This window comes from Pinus tabuliformis, chromosome 6 (assembly GCF_031772625.1).
Source record: "Pinus tabuliformis cultivar Carrire ecotype Pingquan chromosome 6, CPIR1, whole genome shotgun sequence".
NCBI classification, from domain to species: domain Eukaryota; kingdom Viridiplantae; phylum Streptophyta; class Pinopsida; order Pinales; family Pinaceae; genus Pinus; species Pinus tabuliformis.
Window position 1 is genome coordinate 907585931 of NC_142292.1, and position 17428 is coordinate 907603358.

Genomic DNA, 17428 nt, shown 5'->3' on the forward strand with positions numbered 1-17428 from the left:
TCTCAACGGCCGAGATTAAGTCCTAATCAATGGCTAAGATTAGATCTAGCTCGATCCATGTCTTTTGGACCACTCTAACACAGATTCATATTAATACACATTAATATTTTATTTTCCCTAAGTTTAAACTTAGGGACTCCATTAAAAATATTAATTATTTTAATATCTCCTGATCTGTTTAGAATCTACCCAAAACCTTTCTGGGAATTGGAGATCTTATGTGCCCCAACCTCTCCACCAAATTTCGTGGCTAGAGCATCCGATGCTACCCCAAATCAACACTCCCTCTTAGCGAGGACTATGCTCTAGCAATACTCCTCACTGAGTATTACTCTGATCATCCGGCATCAGTACTTGTGCTGCTGCTAGGCCTTCCTACCCAACATCCTCTACACTGCTACCTCCTGCACTGTTGCCCATGGTTCTGCCACTGCCACCACTGCATCTGTGCTGTTGTTGGTCCATTCTTCCAGCATTGCATCTGCACTGCACCTCCTCTCATCATGCTGCATTGTGCTACCCATTGTTGCACTGCAACTCAATTACTGAGAAGTAAGTAACTGATCTCCCAACTAACCTCCCTGTTGGGCTAGAGACACCCACTGATGCTGAAGCTCCCTCTACTGCTGACAAGTGCTCCCTCTCTGACCTCTGCGTTGCTGCAACAACTCCTTGCATCTTGCACCATTGCACACCTCTCTATGCTGTCTTGCACTGGTGCAACACTCCTGTGCCTCTCGCACTGTTGCAGCCTGCTAGCTTTGCGTTGCCTCGGGCTCCTGCATTGTAGCTCTCTCTGCCGCTCCATCCACATCCGTCTCTACCCACTTAGCCAGTCCTGCTACTCCTCGTCGGAGCTCCTGTAGCAAGGTCTAATCCAAGACGCTGGGTACCTCAAGGATCCTGCCCCTCATCGCCTGTAGTCCACCTAACTACAGCTCGATGTCTCCCCAATTCCGCTCAAGTAGCGTGTGTGCACTTGTTGCATTGTCATCGTCTGTCAAAACTTCCTTCTTTGCCCGTGCTGGCACTGCCTTAGTCTCGGAAGACTCTCCCTTACTCATCTTCCTTGGGCACTGGGTCGTATAAAGACTCATCTCCCCACAGTGGAAGCACTTGATCTTGGAGAGATCTTTCTTCTTCCGCTTCTCCTGCCTTCCCTCAGATGCTAGGGCCACATCCTCCTCCTCCTGCTTGACCTTGATCCATTTGCTGCTGCTACCTGTCTTTGACTGCCGTCTGATCTCTTCCAGGCGAAGAGTTGCCCACATCTCGTCCTAAGGTGGGAGAGTCCCTCTCCCCAAGATACTCTGGACAAACACTTCCCAATCTTCTGAGACAGCATTCAGGGTTGTCCTCACCATAAGCTCCTGATTCGGAGTCGCTCCTATAGCAATCAATTGGTCTCGGATCTCATTTAGTCCTCTGAGGAAGGTGTCAATCGATTGACCCTTCTTCATCTGATACGACCTCATCTAGTTCTCGAGCAACATTCATCTCTGCACAGGAGTATGTTGGTATAGGTTCCTGAGAGCCTCCCACATCTCAACTGTTGTTTCCTTCTCGGCTATATGCAGTACCACATGATCCTTGACCCCGTCAAGGATAATGCACTTGGCCCTCGCCATCACCTCTTCGTACTTGTCATTATCATTGGGGTCGAATGGGATAGCTATAAGCTTCAAGGCAAAGTTCTTGACACAATTCCTGTCAAGCACTGATAAGATTTTGGCCTTCCAGACTACGAAGTTCGATGCTCCGTCCAGTCTATTGTGGTCTCTTACCTCGTGTAGTGCCATGATGCTCCTCTACTTCCCTCTTAGAAGTTCTTTGTTCGACTCCTCTGAGTCTCTACTTCCCGTCTAGAAGTTCTCTTCTGCACTCTCTCTGAGTCCTGATTTCCCTCCTGGAAATCCCTCTGCCACTTGTCGAGATGCCCCCTACTCTGATCGTCTTGTGCAACTGCACTGCTGATCCAGGTTCCTCGACTAGAAACCCTCGGTAACAACTCCTCTGGCCCTACTCTGTCAAGTACTGTTCTAACCACAGTACCTCACCAGCTCCACTCTGCAATATTTCTGCAGCCTTCTAGACTCCAGCAACAGCCTGTCTGTGAACTACGTCAGCCCCTCTCTACCTCACGCTAGCTCTGCGTCACCCCAGATGGGTTTGCATCAACCCTGGGATGCCCTGCGTCAGCGCTCTAGCCCTTTGCGTCAGCAACGCTGGCCTCTCCGAGGCTCTGCGCAGCGCTTGACTTCTTTTACGTGGCTCTAGATGGCTCTACGTCACACTTCTTGGCTTCTGCGCTACTAGAAACAGCTTCTGTCACCTAGGGACAGTTGTTTTCTGCTGCTATTGCTCCACTCGACTGTTGTCTTTTAGTCCTCCTATGATCTGCAGTCACGCTCTGATACCATGTTGAAGTTTCTAAGTTTACTTAGTTTACAAACCCTTCATGCACTTTTTATGATTTATTCATACCTACTTGTTATTTTTCTTTAACTAGTTATTTATAAAATACTGAAAATAAACACCAGCGCATGCTCAACATATTACAGATCAGCAACTAAAAGAAACAAAAACAAACACACCACATGACACCATTATTTTTGGACCAATGTCCCCGAAAAAACCCAATGTGGGAAAATCAATGCAGTTATCTAAGGGTTTTCTTATTAAGCAATATCAGAGTACAATCTGGGTGCCGAAACTGGCCTACCCAACAGAGAATTTCCTTAGCAGCTATACCTCACAGTTTGAGAGAAATCTCCTAGCTGAAACCCCGAAAAATCCTTCTGGCAGCTCCTCAGCACAAAACTGCTCTGTAACCCCAGCGTCTGCCCAATCTGGACTGCGTCAACCCCTCTCTGTCTCATTTTGGCCCTGCGTCAGCCTTTCTTGGCATGCATCAACCCCAGGAGGCTCTACGTCAGCTTTCTGGGCCTCTGGGTCAGACACGCTGGTCTCTCTAGTGCTCTGCGAAGCACTTGGCTACCTCTATGTGGCCCTGCATGAGCCCTTGCTGGCTCTGTGTCACTCTCCTTGGTTGTTGCACTGCTCTCCCGACGCACTCTCTGCCTTCTCTGTACTCAATGCCCCTTAGCTACTCTCCCGATCATTGATTCTATCTCTCGTAGCAAATCCCGCTCTAGAGAATAGAATGACTGATCACTCTGTGTACTCTCCAAGTGACCCTCAAGCCTCCTCTTATACTTTTCCTGTTGACATCTCAACAGCCGAGATTGTCCCTAATCAATGGCTAAGATTAGATCTGGCTTGATCCATGTCTTTTGGACCACTCTAACACAGATTCATATTAATACAAATTAATATTTTATTTTCCCTAAGTTTAAATTTAGGGACTCCATTAAAAATATTAATTATTTTAATATTTCCTGATCTGTTTAGAATCTGCCCAAACCCTTTCTGGGTATTGGAGATCTTATGTGCGCCAACCTCTCCACCAAAATTCGTGGCTAGAGCACATCCGATGCTAGCCCAAATCAACAATTTCTAGAAATTCCACCTAGAAGTGTCTCAATTAGATTATTAGCCTATTTTTAAATATTTCCTAAGTCTAAACTTAGGAAAAGGGGTTAATTAATCAGTATTAATTGAGAAAGGTGTGAATCATCTAGAAACTCACACGGATTGATCCAGATATGATTTCAGCCATTGATTAAGGTTTAATCTTGGTTGTTGGAGTCCTAACTGGAGATTATAAGAGGAGGTCGATGGGTAGATGGAGAACACACACTTGAGATCGATTTCCTTGGGCAATTTGATTTCTCTAGAGAGCAGCAACAGTAGCCGATAGAGTTCGATCCAGAGAAGGAAAATAGAGATAGAGAGGGGAAGGGACAGTGATTCAGAGGAAGTTTTCTAGATCTGAAGAGGCAGCAACAAGTGGCAGAAGTATTCCATGCAAAAGTTGCACAAAAGTTGCGAAAGGGCTACGTAGAAGCTTCAACAAAGCAATTTGAATTAGATGGAGAGGAAGTTGATTCAGCTTCCAGAGGCTGGGAAAGTCTTCGAAAGGCCCGGAGAGCCGCTTCCAGCAGCAAAGACAGACAGGGCTACTTGATCAAAGATTGAACAGAGCCACACGTGCGAGAAGCAGCACAAGGACTACACAGAGGGCCTATGCAAGGATTTGGACTGCCAGATTTTCTAAAGGAGCTAGTGTCGGAATTGCTTGGCGATTGAGAAAATTTTCTCTCTAATTATTTTTGTCAGATACTTGCTAATTGGATAGCCAGTTAGGCATCCACAGACTATACTCAGATTATTTCACTGTTGTTTACTAACAAAAACCCTCATGTGTTGCCCCGATTATCCCAAGTTGGGTTTTTCCAGGGACATTTGTCCAAAAATAATTGTCAAATTTATTGTGTGTGCCGATATTTTCTCAGTTTCTAGTTTATCTTCTGCAACATTTTTTATTTGTGAAGATTGCAGTGTGATTAATTCTTTGTTGTAGCAATAAACTATTAATTTAATTTATAGTTAGAAGAATTAATTCCAGTTGCTGCAATAGGATTTCAGTGGTGAAATTTTCACATGTTATTAGAGTGAAGTTGATCTGATCAATAGCTCAAAAGACGAAAAGGGAGAAATTCTTTGTTCAAAGGGAGCAACAACACAATTTCTCCAAGGTCTGCGCGATGCCTAGCTAAGCAGTGAGAGTGGCAGTGCAAAAGTGTGAATTGCTCAGAGAAAATTTCTAGTAGGCATAGGTAGAGCCGGAAAGCAATTCCGGAGAGCAGCGCAACAAAATTCTGGAGCAGATTCAAGCAGAAGAGGAAGAGGAAGCACACACGCAAAGAAAATTTATCTCAGAGGGTTTCTAGTTCAGAGATCCAATTTTTGAGTTGCAGTTAGCAGTAGTTGGAAGCATAGTTTCTCACTCTAGAAGGGAGTGTGAGTAGCAAATTCAGTAGCCAAGCAGAGGGAAGAGGGAGATTTTTGTCTAGATTTAGAGATGGCCAAAGCTAGGCTTAGAGATAAGGATAGGTTGGAGGGAGCCTCCAACTTTGTCATCTGGAAGGCCATGATGACCTTTCTACTAGATGAATTTGGTTTCAAGGCATATGTAGAGAATATGGTGGCAGTACCTCAAGATGCAGATCAACTGAAGGAGTACAAGAAAAAGATGGCGAAGCCGAAGCGGATGATCCTGGATGGAGTCCAGGACCATATAGTCTCGCATACATCTGGCAAGAACACTGCTGATGCAGGAGCATTCAACTCAAAAAAAAAAAAATCATTGTATTTTAGTAGACATAGGGGGTCTTGTGTTTTAAAGAAGTCGGTTTCCTAAGTGTTAAATTAATGTAATTATTTAAGCTTTTGAGTGATTTTAATGAGAATAGGAATTAATTAAGTATTGTGAGGCATATTTGTAAATGTTTTCTATTGTTGGAGAACATGAGAGATTTAGGATAGTTGAAGGATTTGGGAATCAGTTGTAAATCTTAGATTAGGAGTTGGTTTCATGATTTGTGGACTAAAAAGGATCCTTAGGGGAAAAAAAAGAGATTTCGGGATATTGTTAAGAAGGTTATGGATCTAAACCAGAAATTGGTTATAGAATCCTTTTGTATAAATGTAAGCCTAAAAGGCATAGAAAAGGGTTAGATGGTTAGCTAGTTAGCTGGTTAGTTAGTCAATCACTAGTTAAGAATTAGAGGTTTGATTGTAAGCCTATGGGCAAGTAGGAAAACAAAGGCCACTGATTAGAAAATCAGGCTAGAGAGACAAAGAGTCTCATTATGTAATCATTTGTTTATATATATATATATATATATATATATATATATACAGAGATTCAATTCCTAAATTATGTAAGTGTGGATTGAGTAATCGAATGATAAATTGTGTGTGAATTAGTGTAGTTCTGCGTAATACATGTATGCAAGTGGAGTTCGAGCAGAACACATAGAAGAGGTGGACAATAAAGGATCGGGTTTGATCATTGAATCCACTTGAAGGATCACAGTCTAGATTCAGGAGTGACAGTGATTAAAGTATGCAGAGTTAAGCTCAGGAGAGAGTTGTGTGGCAGAACAACTAAAGACCAGAACCCTGGAAGAAACCTGAAACCACAGAAGAACACTGAAGAAATGGCATAAAAACGAAGTAAAGGGAAGGACGAAGAAATGAGGTGACGATGCACAAGAGTCGTTGGATCTATAAGATCAACGAATGAGGTTGAAGGCGATGGGCGACCAAGATTAAGTCGCGCAGCATATAGTGAATGAGAAATGAATGGCGGAGATTAAACCCAAGTGCTAGCGGAATAGAAGAGTGGTTTCCTTAGGCGGAAGTGGGTTTCGTGCGGCATCAAAACCGTAAGTGGTTTCCAGAAAACGGACCCGATGAGGTTTATGAACCATATCTTAATTAGTTGAAGTCCGCAGGTGATCAGGACCGTCCGTTGAATCCGAGATCAGACGAATATCACGTGCTAAGCAAGTACGGAGGAATCTTTGAAAAACGGACCCGATGAGCTTTTATTCAACGAGATTAAATCTTGTTGAGATCCGGTGATCAGGATCGTCTGTTGGTGGACTGATCGGACGGATATCGCGTGGAGAAGGTGTGCGCAGGTTAATACGCTGAGCGGACCTGATAGGGTTATGGACTGGAGTTAAGTTTGTTTGAGTTCTGGAGGATGAATGGAGATCGCACAACAGTCGTTGATCTGATGGAGTGAAATCAACGGTGGAGGCTAAATGCGATAAAGGTGAGTGTCGAAAAATGTGCAAAGGTTGTGGATTAGCGGAAAGGTAAAGTTAAGTGAGTGATGTGTGTTTCTATTATACTAGAGTTATAATAGAAATAAAGGAATTAAATGTACTTTTGGTTAAGTCAGGTTTAACCAAAGTCCTAGACAATGGTTTGGGTTGATAAGAGCGAGTAATAAAAAATTAACCAAAGTTGTTATGAAGGTTGAAGGGTTGAGTTATAAGGTTCCGCTCAAAAGGATTAATTAAGGGTCAGACTGTGGTTAGTTATTAAATCGTTCCACATGAAGATTAATGAAGAAGCCTTAAACCTTTATTTGTGAAGGTTTTCACCATGGATCAGGTGATTAATTCCTGGGACCATTGACATGCAATTTTATTTGCATAATGTGGGTATTGTCGGCTTAGGCTGGCATCATTTGGTATCAGAGCAAAGTTGAAGCTCTTTTTAAGTTAAAGCAGAATGGTGGTTGAAACAATTGATATCATAACAGAATAAGGAAATTTTGTATTATGTTTTAAAGATGTATATGAAGGAAAAGGAACATCAGGTTATTTGAATCTGATAAGTAGAAGGTATGACATAAGATGAGAGTAAGTGATACTCTTAAGAAGGGATTGCAGAAGCATAAAGAAAGCACTGTGGTGTTTATTTCTTAAGAAAAACGGAGATTCATTCAAATGTGAAGAGTGGACGGAGACTACTTATGAAGCCATACGGGACGGAGACTACTTATGAAGCCATACAGGTATTGTTTTATTTAACTCTGCTTTGAGTTTTGCAGGTTAAAAACAGAGTAAAGATTGATAGAAGCAGACAGACAAGGAAAACTGTAAGTGTGCTAAAGAATAGAGCAGTGTTGCGGGGGAGCGCCCCCCCCCTCGAACCCGCTCCCGAAGCGCGCTCCCAAAATCGCTCCCGGACGGGAGCGATTTTCGGGAGCGCGCTCCCGTAAAAAAATTTGCGCTCCCCGGTCTGTGAGGGAGCGATTCAGGGAGCGATCGCTCCCGCGCTCCCGGAGCGTTTTTTAATGCCCGGGAGCGATCGGGGAGCGATCGCTCCCTGATCGCTCCCGGGCATTAAAAAACGCTCCGGGAGCGGTTCGGCGGAAAAAAAATCCGCCGGACCCGAAAATTATAAAAATTTTAGAAATTTTTTTTTTGTTTATAAGCCCAATGGGCCAAAAAAAAATCATTTCAACTTCATTGAGCAAGAGATTGAGAGCTGAGCAAGAGCAAAGGAGCGAGGAGCAAGAGCTGAGGAGCAAGGAGCCAGAGCTGAGGAGCGAGGAGCAAGTGCCAAGGAGCGAGGAGCAAGCCTGCAGAGGTAAGTAACTTAATCATTTAGTTAGTTTAGCTGGTTAGGTAGTTAATTTGGTTAGTTTAATTTACCTGTTTGAGTTTAAAGCTCATTAATTTAAATTAAATTAATAAATTAAATGAATTAATCCCAATAAACTAAATTAATTTGCAGATTCAAGACTCAAACCCTACAAACATCAAACACCATGGACCTGGGGATATTTATTGGCATTTTCCTCTTCCTGGTCCCTTTTATGGTTATTATGGTGGTGGAGAGTACGAAACGGAGGGGGCCTCAAACTGAAGAGGTGGATGAAGAAGCCGGAGGAAGTCAAATGGGTGAAAACCCCAGTGAGGAGGAGGTGGAGGAGGGTGAACATGAGGGTCAAAAAACTAAACAAGACCAAACTCCATTGTGGAAATATGTTCACAGGGCTGAAACAGGGAGAGGGGGTGGAACCACTAAATTTCATTGCCCCCATTGCAACACTGACTACACAGGCTCATACACCCGTGCTAGAAGACACCTCTGCGGGAAAAGGCCATGGGATGGAGAGAAACAAATAGGAATCAAAACTTGTGACAAGGTGTCAACAGCAGATAGAGCCAAATACATAAAGGAAGAGGAGGACGCCCAATACAGAACAAAAAGATCAAGGGGTTTCTTTGAACCAATCTCACCATCACAAAGAACTCCTTCAGCATCCTCCCAAGGCAGTGGATATGGACATGGAGGCACAGGGTCATCATCTTTAAGGCGTAGAACCATATCAGATTTCCTTGATGAGGGGTGTAGGAATGATGTGGATTCAAAAGTTTACAGGTTCCTCTATGCATGTGGGATACCATTCAATGTTCTACGCTCACCTTATTGGCACGAAATGGTTTCTGCCATAAATGATGCCCCTAAAGGATACAAGAGCCCTGGGTATGAAAAGGCAAGAACTGTTGGCCTTGATCATGAAAAAGCAAAAATATCACATTCTTTGAATAAAATGACAAGTTCTTGGACTGACAATGGGGTGTCCATTGTATCTGATGGATGGACAAATGTAAAAGGCAAGCCATTGATAAGTGTTCTTGCTGTGTCCCGAAGTGGTCCCATCTTTCTAGCTGCACATGATTACTCAGACAAGTTCAAGACCGCTATCAACATTGCAGAAGCATTGCTTGAAACAATTGAGCGTATTGGCCCATACAATGTCATCCAAGTCATCACTGATAATGCTCCTAATTGTAAGGCAGCGGGAGCAATTATTGAGGATAAATACCCGAACATATTTTGGTCTGGATGTTTGGTTCACACATTGAACCTTCTGTTGCATAATATTGTCAAAAACAAAAATGAACAATACCAATGGATTGGTGATTTGTACAAGAAAGGAAAAAAAATGATAAAATTTATTACAAATCATAGCAATACCCATGGCCTTTTCCGCAGTCACTCGAGATTGGAGTTGCTGAAGATTGCGAGGACTAGATTTGGTAGCTATTACCTCACCTTCAGGCGCCTTTTGAAGGTAAGAGAGGCATTAGCTAGCATGGTATCAAGTCCACATTGGCAGGTGTTAAAGGAAAGGGCTACAAATGTAGCTGACATGGCAGGTTTTGAAACGGTGGAGGAGGCCGCTCTTGATGGGCAGTTTTGGACAACTGTGAGACAGGTATTGGATTTCACCAAGCCAATTTATAACATGATTTGGTTTGCAGATACAGACAAACCAGTGATTGGCGAGGTGTATGAGCAAATGGATACCATGTTGGGGGAAATAAAAGACATTGTTCATAATAAAGATCCCAACTTGTACAAACTGATTCATGATTGTGTGTGTGAACGGTGGAATAGGCTTAACCTTCCACTACATTGCTTGGCGTATATCCTTACGCCAAAATACTACTCAGAATCTTGGTTGGGCAAACCTGCAGCAGGGGGTGGTGTTAGGACCAAACCCCATTTAGATCAAGAGGTAACTAGAGGATATCTGGAAGCATTAGAAAAGTTGGTGCCTGACAGGGAGGAATGTGCAGCTGTGCGCCTTGAAATAGGCAGATACTTCAGTGGCAGTGGTTTGTATGGTAACTTCCATGCAATGGACGACAAAGATAAATTTGATTCTCTCACATGGTGGGAAACATATGGCGGCCACGGACTTTTGCCAAAATTGGCAAAAAAAGTTCTTTCACAGGTTGTAAATTCTTCTTCTGCAGAGAGGTGTTGGAGCACCTACAGTTAGATACATAATGTGAAAAGAAACAGGCTCAACGAAAACCGAGCAGAAAGCTTGGTTTATGTGCACTACAATTTGAGGTTGTTGAGCCATTACTGTGATCGGGCTAATGAAGATCCCACATATAAAATTTGGGACAATCACCCTGAGGACGACAATTTGGAGGATGGCATTGTACATATGGAAGAACTAGAAGAGGAGCTTGTACGGGATGAAAATGAAGCAGCTGCAGCAGCCATGCCACCTCCACCTCCACCATCCAGTAGCAGTTCTCGGGGCCCGAGTCTTGTTCCATTGCTGTCGCCACCTCCATCGACACCCTCGCGTGGAGGCTCTAGTTCTGGTCGTCGGTCTGTGCGGGAGACTCCTAGAAGACCACCACGACCTACTTATACTCCTAGGGACTCTCGTGGCAAGGGCCACTTGTAGATTTACAGTTTACTTGTCTTTTTTAGTTTCTATTAGACTTTAGTTTTCATAACTGTTGAGTTTTGAGTCCTTGACTCTTGACTCTTGACTCTTTCATATCATTATGACATTATGATATTTTTTGTAAACATTATATCACTGTGACAATGAAAATTTGAAGTTTGAAGTTGGGCCTTGGCAATTATAACTCATTGGTAATGATTGTGAATTATGAATATGATGCTTTGTGAAAGACTAAAGTTGTTTCATTTCATCTCATTATTCATGTTTCATTTTATAAATTTTTAACATTTCATATCATGTTAACAGTTAGAAGTTAGGACTTAGAAATATCTTCGATATTACTTCTTGTAATGGTTAAACTTGGCTTACAAGTACAACTTGTTACTTTGGTGATCAATGATGATAAATGTTATTGAATTTTCAATTCTGAAAGCTTGAAGTTGAAACTTTAATATTGAATTTGATGAATCATGATTTATAAGACTCAATATGTTGCAGTTGTAATATGTATTTTACTAACTTGTGGACATGGTTGATGACGATTATAATTTCTAGATGATTGATGTGATATATGGTTCAATGATCAATTTATGTTTTTTTATGTTTTTTATGTCTATTTCATCATTCTACATGTTTTTGTTGACATATATGTATCAAAAATTAAAAAATATAAAAAATATATATTTTTTTAAAAAATCGCTCCCTGATTCGCTCCCAAACCGGGAGCTTCTGAAAATGGTCGCTCCCGCTCCCGCTCCCCGCTCCCGCTCCCGCTCCCGCTCCCAAGTAACATTGGAATAGAGTGAATGAAAGTCTGGAAAACAAGTGGCAATGAACCTGAAGAATCCAACTGAAAGTTGGACAGAGAGGATAAGAGTGTTCTCAGAAGGAAGCTGAGCAGCAAGCTTTTAGAAGCTTGAGAATGATCTTTGGTTTAGATATCATGGATATGCAGATAACAACGATTATTGAAGCATTATAGCAAGAAGATCACAGCATGAGGAGCAGTGATGAAGGAAGTTAGTAAAGGTTTCTGAGACAAAGTGGAAGAACCTAGTATTTCAATTGTGTTTGAAATGCAAGAGGATAGTTGTGTTCTCAAAAGTGTAGATGAGTTGAAGTCTAGAGCATGGAGTGCTCATATGGTTCCAAAGGAGGGAACAGAGAGATGCCAAGGCTGAACTCAGAGGAGAGAAGCTCAGTGAGGTAACATGCAGCAGGGAGGACTTGCTATTGCAGAGACTTGTACAACTCATAGTGAGTGAAGAACTCATAGAGATGGAGAAAAAGATGACTACTGATAGTTATAGCAGAGGTTCTGAAAAAGACCACGGCAGGAGGACAATGAAGAAAGAGAATGCCAAGGTAAATGGCAAGAGGATGAGTCAAGAGGAAATTGACAAAGAGATTGCTGAGTTAAAAGAACAACTCAATGTATTAAGGATGATACTTGAGGAAAACCAAAGACTAGGTTGGGTCTTGAAGAAAAAGCCAGTGAAGTGGTCTAAGTTACAGAGAAGGCTACAATAGAGGCAAGTGAAGTGGCTAATGGAAGAACTTAGAGAAGCTGAGTTGGAAATGGAAGTGTCCATTTGTGAACCAGAACAGGGTGAAGTTCTAGGTGAAGATGAGGACTTGAAGACTGAAACTTCAAGTGAGACCAAAAGGTCACATGGTTTAAAGTCTGATAATTTGTGTATGTTTGCAGGTGAAACATGTGAGGAAGGACAATTTGTTGATATTGTCATAAAGGAGGAAGAAGACAGGCAGAATCTAAATTATGTTCTAAAAGAAGATGAGATAGACAGGTCTCATGTAAATGCCTGTACACAGTTGGGGAAAAGTTTTACTTTTCAGCATGTTGCAAGGACTGAAAGCAGAGGAAGTTTGACTCATGATGATGACCAAAAGCAAGAAGAAGTGGAGAAGGATATCAAGCAATCAAGTGAAGGACTTGATGAGATTGAAGAGAAGACCACTGAAATATTTCTGAGTCATGTAAAGGACTTGGAATAGTAGTTTGACCTTAGTAAAACATTGATGTTTGAAGTTGTTACAAGACAAGAACAATTTCTTGAGAAAGAAGGAAAAGAGATTCAGTCTGAAGAGCTGATATGTGAAGCAACAGTTGAGACTGTTGAACTCTGTAATTTTCAAATTGATAATTTGTGTATAAATGCAGGAATCATAAGTAATGATGAAGTACTTATGAAGTGTAACAGAGAACTTGAATCGTTGGAGTATTTGCTGGAAAATTCAGAGTATCACAGTGTGATTGCAGAGGAAAGAGTTCACTACAGTGGACAAGAGCAGAAAGACATCATTGAAGCAGATGGTGAGGAGGAGAGACTAGCTGACAGTCTCATGAATTCTTTTGAGAATTTAAATCAGCATACTGATGTGCTGATAGAGGAGGAGAAATCAGAGCAACATACTGATGTGTTGCCAAAGGAAGAAGAGGCACTGAGGCCTTATGATTTTTATTTTAACAATTGTTTTATGAGTGTAGGTTTAGTTGCAGATGCTGGAGAAAATTTGGCACAGATGAGCAGCCAAATAAAAATGAAAGAGGAAGATTTTGTGGAAGTATTTAATCCATGGAACAGAGATGTTCAATTGCTGGAAAGAATGTTGGAAAGTCAGGATTCAATGCAGAAAGAGACAAACATGAAAGAGGGTAAGGATGAAAGGGAGACAGTAAGAATAAGCAAAAAAAGAGTAAGTGATAGAATCCGGCAACTTTAAAGAGAAGATAATGAACAGCAGTGTGAAGAGTTAGTAGACGGCAGCGACAAACTGAAACAAAGGGAAAGAAGAAGCAGTAACTGGCAGAGTCTATACCAGCCCAAGGATGTACTAGAAACAGAGATTGAAGAATTATGACAGTTAGCGATGAAAGAGTCCATATGGAGGAGATTGACAGTAGCAAGAAGTGTGATCAATCAAAATTTTAACCTAATTGACAAGAAGAGGAAGATGAAAAAAAGACGGCAAACATACAGGAGCAGCAAAGGTGCAAAGCTTTCAGACAACTAAAAAATAAAGTTTGGGATCCTGGAAATCTTCTATCAACATATGAAGACACATGATTAGGAGATCATGAATGTTTTCTACCTTGGGAGTCTGATGCAAGATCATTCAGCTCAAAAAAAAAAATCATTGTATTTTAGTAGACATAGGGGGTCTTGTGTTTTAAGGAAATTGGTTTCCTAAGTGTTAGATTAATGTAATTATTTAGGCTTTTGATGATTTTAATGAGAATAGGAACTAATTAAGTATTGTGAGACATATTTGTAAATGTTCTCGAACGTTGGAGAACATGAGAGATTTAGGATAGTTGAAGGATTTTGGAATCAGTTGTAAATCTTAGATTAGGAGTTGGTTTCATGATTTGTGGATTAAAGAGGATCCTTAGGGATAAAGAAGAGATTTTAGGATTTTGTTGAGAAGGTTATGGATCTAAACCAGAAATTGGTTATAGAATCCTTTTGTATAAATGTAAACCTAAAAGGCATAGAAAAGGGTTAGATGGTTAGCTAGTTAGCTAGTTAGTTAGTTAGTCACTAATTAGGAATTAGAGGTTTGATTGTAAGCCTATGGGCAGATAGCAAAACAGAGGCGACTGATTAGAAAATCAGGCCAGAGAGACAGAGAGTCTCATTATGTAAACATTTGTTTATATATATATATATATATATATATATATATATACAAAGATTCAATTCCTAAATTGTGTAAGTGTGGATTGAGTAATCGAATGATAAATTGTGTGTGAGTTAGTGTAGTTCTGCATAATACATGTATGCAGGTGGAGTTCGAGTAGAACACAGAGAAGAGGTGGAGGATGAAGGATCGGGTTTGATCGTTGAATCCACTCGAAGGATCATAGTCGAGATTCAGGAGTGACAGTGATTAAAGTATGCAGAGTTAAGCTCAGGAGAGATTTGTGTGGCAGAACAACTAAAGACCAGAACCCTGGAAGAACCTCGAAACCACTGAAGAACACTGAAGAAATGGCATAAAAACGAAGTAAAGGGAAGGACGAAGAAATGAGGTGACGATGCACAAGAGTCGTTGAATCTATAAGATCAACGAATGAGGTTGAAGGCGATGGGCAACCAAGATTAATTCGCGTAGCATATAGTGAATGAGATGTTAAAATTTGGGTACCAGAGGACAAGTGGTTCCCTAAGGCTTTGATCTTTGGCCTAGGGAAAAGTGTCCAAATTTATTTTTTACTTTTCTCCTAAAGTGACTTTATAAGTGGTAAAGTCAATTTAATTTAAAAGTGACTTTATAAGTGGTAAAGTTACATTCTAATTTAAAAGTGACTTTATAAGTAGTAAAGTTACATTCTAATTTAAAGGTGACTTTATTAAAGTGAATGAAGAATTAGAAAGTGAAAAAGTGACTATGGAAATAAAAGGCTAAGTGGGTCTTTATTTAAGTGGGTGAATTAAAAAATAGAAAGTGAGAATTAAAAGCACATTTATTCTCATTCCTAGATCTAAATGAATCTCAGCCATTAGATCTTAGGGTAACCCAAAAGGTCAATTAGAGAATAAAAGGAGAAGAGAAAGAAAAGATCATTCATTCTTTCATGAGCATTTGAGAGAAAGAGAAGAGAGAGCAAGAAGAAAATTTCTAAGCAGTGAGGAAGTGAAGGAGAGAAGCAAGAAAAAAATTCGGCAAATCTGGGCAGCAGCATTTCATGGCACGCATCCCAAGGAAAAACCGTACAGCAAGAGAAAGGCATAGAAATCGAGGAAGAGGGACAACAAGTTCTAGGCACATTTTTCGAGGCTGGCCGTACAGCGTTTAATGCTGTAAAAATTTCTATTTTCGCTGTTTGGTTATTGGCACGATTTTCGATGCAGAGTTCAAGCACGAAAATCGAAATAAGTTGTAATTTGTGATTGTTGGAATTTTTACTGTATATTTCAAATTCTCTGTAAAAGCATTTTCAGAAATAAAGAAGAGCTCTCAAACTAGTTTTCCCCAAGAGTTGTAGGGGGTTTTTCCACGGTCACATTGACCAAAAATCAGTGTTATTTTCTGTGTGTGGCTGTCATAATTTTGTTGTGTTTTATTTCTGCAATTTCAACAGTTGTAAAATCTCCAAATTTCTGTTTTCAGAAAAATATTATCATTTCCAGATTTAAGAATTTTTATCATGCTTGGATTTAAAACTAAATGCATGGAGTGACAAGGAAAACTGATAACCGAAGTGGGGGTTGAAATTTCTTCATGGTATCGGAGTTTGGTTGGCTAAAAAGTGCAGTTTGGGACAGCAAAGTGAAAATTACAGCAAGCTAATTTTTACACATAAAACAGAAACCTTTACCACAGATTTGAAAATTTCAATTTGATAGGACAGTGAAACATGTCTTTGGGTTTGAGAGTTGAAGACAATTTGGATGGGCATAACAACTACAGTGCATGGAAGGAGAGAATCCAGAGCATCTTTGAAGAAGCAGAAGTCTAGGGCATTATGGTAAATACCACACAGAACCCAGTAGCAATACCTACTGACCCTGTACAGTTGGCAGAGTTTAACAAAAAGAATGCTAAGGAAAAATGATTGATTCTGGAAGGAATCAAAGACCATGTCATTCCTCATGTGAGAGGAAAGACTTATGCACATGAGATGTGGACAACCTTGACCATTCTTTACCAGAGCTCAAATGAAAACAGAAAAATGGTCCTAAAGGAGAAACTGAAGGCCATTAAAATGGCTAAGACTGACAATGCTACAGCATACCTCACAAAGATCACTTCAGTGAGAGATGAGTTGGCAGTCGTAGGTGAGATCATTGCACCCACTGAGTTGGTGAGAATTGCTTTGAATGGTCTTCCCAAGACTTGGGAGAATTTTGTCGATGGCATTGTTGCATGGGAAAACTTTCCCAATTGGGAGAGGTTGTGGGATGATTGCATTCAAAATGAGATAAGAAAAAACCATCTTGGGGCAGCCAAACAAGTGGAGGAGGATGACAATGTGGCATTGTTAGCAAGAGGCAAGAAGGGCAGAGCAAAGAAGCAAGCTTCCAACAATGGAGGCAAAAGCAAAGGTAAAGGCAAGCAGCAGAACAAGGAGAAGGACTATATCAAAGTCAAATGTTGGAATTGTCAAAAGTTGGGACACTATGCTGCTGTGTGTCCGGAGAAGAAGAACAAGAAAGGGAAAGACAAACCCATGGCAGCTTCTACAAAGATAGAGAGATTTGATAGGGAGTTTGGGTTCATAGCTTGTGAGGCCACTAGTGCAGGATCACCTACCATACAAGTTCAGAGGGAGTGTGCCTTCCCCACTTCCCGCCACATGATAGGAGTCAGAGAGTACTTCTCAGAGCTTTCAGAGGTTGATACTGATATGAAGGTAGTACTTGGTGATGACAGCATTGTTAGAGCAGTCGGTGTGGGGACATTGACATTTGATAGGGGAACCAAACCTCCCTTGAAAGTGTCAGATGTTCTATATGTGCCTGGAATGAAGAAGAACCTGATATCCGTCTCAGCACTTGAGGATAGAGGGTATGATGTGTTGTTCAGGAGAGGGCAGGTGCTTATATATCCTAGGGGTATTCCAACTTCTTCAGCTAGAGAGATTGGTGTGCGCCATGCCAAGGTGTACAAGTTCTCATTCAAGCCCCTGATGGCATTGAGTAGCAACACCCGGGACAGGACTGACAGCAAATCTAGCAGTTTAGATTTGTG

At 41.1% G+C, this 17428-nt stretch overlaps 1 protein-coding gene across 3 annotated transcripts in view; it reads right to left on the minus strand.

The window, feature by feature from the left end:
• The window catches only part of LOC149261889 (uncharacterized), a 347563-nt gene that overhangs the window by 93159 nt on the left and 236976 nt on the right, over window positions 1–17428 (minus strand). The window lies entirely within an intron of this gene.